Source organism: Elaeis guineensis, chromosome 11 (assembly GCF_000442705.2).
Source record: "Elaeis guineensis isolate ETL-2024a chromosome 11, EG11, whole genome shotgun sequence".
NCBI classification, from domain to species: Eukaryota; Viridiplantae; Streptophyta; class Magnoliopsida; order Arecales; family Arecaceae; genus Elaeis; species Elaeis guineensis.
In genome coordinates this window covers 84,100,361-84,105,914 of record NC_026003.2, presented here as the reverse complement: position 1 = coordinate 84,105,914, position 5,554 = coordinate 84,100,361, and the positions used below count along the sequence as shown (strand labels likewise).

The 5,554-nt window shown below is 38.0% G+C and overlaps 1 pseudogene; it reads right to left on the bottom strand.

The window, feature by feature from the left end:
• Nucleotides 1-4,176: 4,176 nt before the first annotated feature.
• LOC105036215 (uncharacterized) overlaps nt 4,177-5,554 on the bottom strand; it is a 1,736-nt pseudogene continuing 358 nt past the window's right edge.

Genomic DNA, 5,554 nt, shown 5'->3' with positions numbered 1-5,554 from the left:
ATAACAACTCCTGACCATAGGATCATCACAAGGATGGTGATCGATCTGGAAGGTTAGTATATGATCGCTTCCTTAGGGTAGATGTGTCTTGAGTCTACGGTGTGGAGACACCAAAGCGAGAGTACAGATATTTATTGAGAACGAGAGTACTGAGCGTGACCATATCGAGCAGTCATAAGGAAGTCTACCTTCTCATCGATGACTAGTTCGATGCTGCAGTTAGGTATCTAGTTCATTGATCTGAGGTGCATCGACAGTTCACCTTGAGTGTATTCTAGTTTGACTACACCATAACTCATCTCCTAGCCATTCGAAATCCTGAGGTGTATGTTGGCTGTAGCATATTCATTGTAGGAACTAGGTCGCACCAAGATGGGATCTATCAACCTCGGTAGATGAGAGGAGTAGTCCTATAGTGATCGAAAGATCGAGTCCTTAAGCCCATGGCCATGGTAAAGTGAAATAATCAAAAAAAAATTTCCATTAGGATTTCACATCGGACTCAGATCGATCGATTAACTCATATGACTGATGTTGGGTTTGACGAGTTCATCTTAACCCTAATTCAGTCGGACTCATGATAGAGAAACTCAATCACACAGGTAGCTGCACCGAGAGGTTCGTTTTCTGTTCTGATGGGTTGCCACCATATACTGCTAGATATCACTGATGGATTTTGAGAGCAATTAAAATGATCTTGATGATCGATCATTCTAATTGTATGATTTAGAAGAGTTCTGGTCCATCGAAAGAAGTTTCAATGATGTCGATGATGAAATCACGACATGTCTCATTACCATAGGAATTGAACCTAACTGGATCACACTAACAAGGGTTAGGATCTGGATGTCATCAATTGGGCTAGCCCAATTGATTTGGATTAGATCCAATTAGGTTCAAGAAAATCGTGCTAGCACACGATTGAGCCTAATTTTCTCCTCATGTAATCTTTCTATCTCGACTGAGCCAAATGTGATTTGACTCACTCAGAAATCTTGAGAAGATTTTTTTCAATCTAAATGAAACTTGTCCAGCTCAGAAAAGGCTTGTCTTAATTCATGAGATGAATTTAAGACAAGCACCTGCTAATTCCTGTCACCTGTCAATTTCATTTTAGGATATCAGTCAAAAGTTGACATATGGGTCTTAAATTGAAGGCCACTTAGCAAGAGCTCATTGGAAGATTTTTGTGGAGTGTCTACATGCCAAATCAGTATCAAATTAGGCACCATAATCAAATTATGGCGTGAGCCCAATTGGATAAAGAGGGGCCCCAAGTGGATAAGGATGGAAGTTGATTTGATCAACATGGACTCTTTGGCGCCAACATGATTGTGCTTATCCAATGTTGGTGCCAACTCTTGGAGAGAGGTTTGGGTTCTTATCTGATGTGATCAGATAACATCACTCACCAATCAAATTTTTTCAGATTTATTGGAATTTTTTGATTGATCGAATGATGTGGCACTGCACAGCGCAATAGGGTCTATATAAACTCTATCTGCGCTAGGGTTTCTAGTGATTTGCCAAACCCATCAAAGCTTGCCCCCCCTCCTCTTCTCACATTCCATCTAAAGTCCTCCCTCCCTCTTCACGTCCAAGGAGTTGGGCATCCATCTGGTGCAAGATCAAGGTGTGGTGATGCCTTGAATAGGAAGGCTGCAGGAGTTCTTCGACAAGCTGCTGCTCTAACTTCAGGAAGATTTTTGAAGATCTTTCTAATCAGATTTAGTTCTAATTTTTGGAGCAGAGATTCGTGAGGAGAAGACGATCTAGATCCTACCGAGTGGATACTGGTAGAGGTAGACGATTGCGTGGCTAAATCAGAACCTCAGGCTTGCCGATCATCTACAGGGTAATCAGATTACCCTTGAGGTATTTCATATTTTTTCATGCTTTTAGATTTATTTTAGGATTAATATGAGATAATAAAATTAGATCTAAAGATTTATATCTGAAATAAATGTAGGATATTTTTTTTTAAATTATTCGCCCCAGATTTGATGAAATTTGAAGATCCTACAAGGAAAAAGCGGTTTTTTCCTTCAGCCACAAGCTATAAGTCTGGTCATATTTCATGGTTGGCGGGATGAACTTGATATTTTCAAAGAATTAGGTTTATAAATAGATTTCTTTTTGATTTGCATGCACATTATTTTGATATTGTTGTACATTTATATTTGGTTTTGAATTGATGCATTTAGCATGCTTATTTCAGTAAATTATTATTATCCTATTGCCTAATTTATCTAGTTAAAAGTGTTTATGGTTTATTGGGTTGTGTAGCTTATTATTTGATATTTTGCTATATCCACAAATTTCGAGAACTAAGATCACATTAGGTTTTTCTACATGATTGTGATTAGATGTAAACTTCGATCTTTTTATTTTAGACTCAAATTTTATTAAAGTTTGATGTAAGACTATTAGATATGATTAAAATCTTTGTAGCACACTAAGTTTAGAATTTAGTTATTTAAATTTTGGACTTACTTAAATGATTATTAAATTTTATTTCTTTCTTTATAATATCATAATAATACACCTTATATGCATGTGGAGAGAGTTCACTATGAGTATAAGGTAATTTGACGACAATAACTTGCCAGTTTGAGTTGGGTTGTGACATATATAGCTAGTCGATAGTATCTTTAGAGTTTGGTAATATGAGGATAAACATAAAGGATAAGGCTAAACCATACAATATGGAAGATCACTTTGTGCTTAAATTTAAGCTCGAGTATGACTTGATTGATATTTAAGTTGATGTCGAGTTGAGTCATTTTTATCAAGTCAGCTCGATCCTAGGATATTAAGACTTGATTAATCTTGAATTGAGTTTCGAGCTCGAGTATTTTAACCAGCTCGAGCTTCTATCTACTCGACTGAGCTCAGATTGCACCTTAATTTCTGGTATAGGATGGTATACATTGGTCCAGAACAAAAAAATATTTTTAGAATAAATTTTATATGTACTTTTCACATATAGAATGACATATAAATGAAACCAGTGCATGTCTCTATAATATCTAAAGATTAAATTCTTTTTGTCATAAATTTTGAAGTAGTACTTTTACTTGTTTCTTGCAATGGAGAGTAATCAATAACCAATTTTGTGGTTGGTTCATTCTTTAGTGCTTTCAAATTTTAACGTTCTTGGAGTAGGGATGGTAATAGGTAGGATTTGGATCGGATATTGTACTATCCATCTTCAAATCCAAACTTAATATTTTATATCCAAATCCTACCGATACCTGATTGGATAAGAAAAGAGATACCCATCTCCATACCCAATAGGTTCGGAGATATTCACGGTAATCCATTTTTCCCATACCCGCCCCATGCCTATCCCATACTCAAAAAAAATAAATAATCAAAATAATTTTATGCATATTATTAAATAAAAAAATTATCAATTCAAAATAAAACATAATTTATAAGTCCAGATTTATAGAAATCAAATATAAAATAGAATTACAATTTAACATAGAACATATAAATAATCAAAATAATTTTATGCATATTATCAACCAAAATAGAATTATCAAAATAGATTTATAAATATATATATTTGGGTATGGGTCGAGTATTACCCATATCCATAGGTTCGGATTGGGTTCGATTCGGATTCGGAAAGAAAACAGTACTATCCATATCCTACCCATGCTACAGTTTTCGGATTTTTTTCAAACCGATCAAATCCTATTTTTTGGGTTTGACTGGATTTGGATAGAGTGCATATCTATCGGATTGGATCGATTTTGCCATCCCTATCTTGGAGTGCTAATGGCACTTTTCTATAGTGCATTTTCAGGATTCTAAGAGCAGGATTGGCTGGAGTATTCTTTGCTACTGGAGTTGCATTTGCAATATTATCTCTTCATAATAGAAGTTTAAATGTGTGAGATTAACTTATCGGTATATACCATGACTTTCAAATCTTAGATGATTATTTGTTTGCATCAAGTAAGGAGATATCGTGGAGAATTAGCTAAGGGTCCATTTGGCTAGCCACTAAAAAAGTTTTTTTTTATTTTTTGATTTTTGAAAAATAAAAATCAAAAAGTAATATTTGGTAACACCATAAAAAGTAAAAAATAAAAATCAAAATGATAAAATAATTACTAGAAAGTAAAATTTTTTACTTTTTAAAATTTACTTTTGCTTTTTTCCAACTTACCCCAACTCGCCCTGATGCTCCCACCTCCCCCTCCCTTTGGCTCTCTGCCTGCCTGGCCGATGAGCGTTGCCGATCGACGGGGCTCCAGCCACCGCCCCAATTGCCAGACTGGCCCCCATTCCCAATCTACCCCCCTTCGCCTTCTGCTCATAAGAAAAAGGGTCGGATGAGTAGTCTATAGGCGCTGATGGGCCACTGTATACCGATACCCGATCATAATATAGTTGGGCTGAGACAGGGGTCGAGGTGGGAGGTGCGGAGTAATACCTAATGTTGGAGGAATAGTTCCTAGAATAGGGATCGGAGTAGTTGCCGTAAGGGTATGGCGACAGCTGGGACGGCATGGGGTGGATGTAAGGAGGGACGAGTGAAGGCAAAGGGGGATAGGCATGGTACTCTCTAGCCAAAGGGGAGGAGCCGTAGAGTAGTAGTAGCTGGAGGGAGGGACGAATTGATAGGCAGGCTCCAGTGGCAGGCAGGGGTACTCCCGGATCGCGATCTTGATCAGGATCTTACTCTGGGGTGGTCGGAGGGGTGGGAGAGCTCTAGGGTTTGGATGGAGGAGGGGCATCCATCGACGGCTATGTCGGAGGAGGCCGTGGCTTCGAAGGCATGGGGGACGAGGAGGTCCTTGAGGGGGCAATGGGGGGTGCCAACGAGGGGCTTGGGGGTCTCGGATGGTTTTGAGTGGAAGACGTCGAGGGTGAGCAGGAGCTTAGGATCGAAGAAGGTGGGAAAAAGGGGGAGAAAGAGGCGCTCGTTCTAGACAGGACGGATGTTACCAAATAAATTTTTTACTTTTTTGCTTTATTTTATAGCAAAAATCAAAAAAAATAAAAAATATTTTTTAAAAAATAAAAATTAAAAATTAAAAGGTGTAACCAAATGCATCCTAAGTTATCTAGAAATAACTTGTTTGATTGTATGTTTCTATTGGTTACTATTTGTGGGCTTCAATATATTTCTGAGCTACACGTGAGGCTTTTCTTTTGTTGCTTCACGATTCTTCATTAATAAGAGGCTAAGCACCCAGCACCTTTAGGCTGCATTAATCAATCAGTTCATGGGCAAAGGTGCCAAAATGCAGTGGGTACCACTAATAAGGGGCAGGAAGTATTGGAAGCTTCTGATGATATGAATGCAGAGGTCGATCAGGCTGGAGATGCGTCTAATGTGCCATTACCAGACACAGAGAGAGATAAATTACTGCAATTCAGACTGTGCCAGTTACAATAAAAGGAGCAGTCTTCTCATAGGGAATTTAAGGAAGATGCTATTGACGGCCGATTTCATAATATACACCATGTGGGGACTCCAATGCCAGATGTCAATTCATCTGAAGATGGTGTTGATGCTGTTCACGTAGATTCAAGT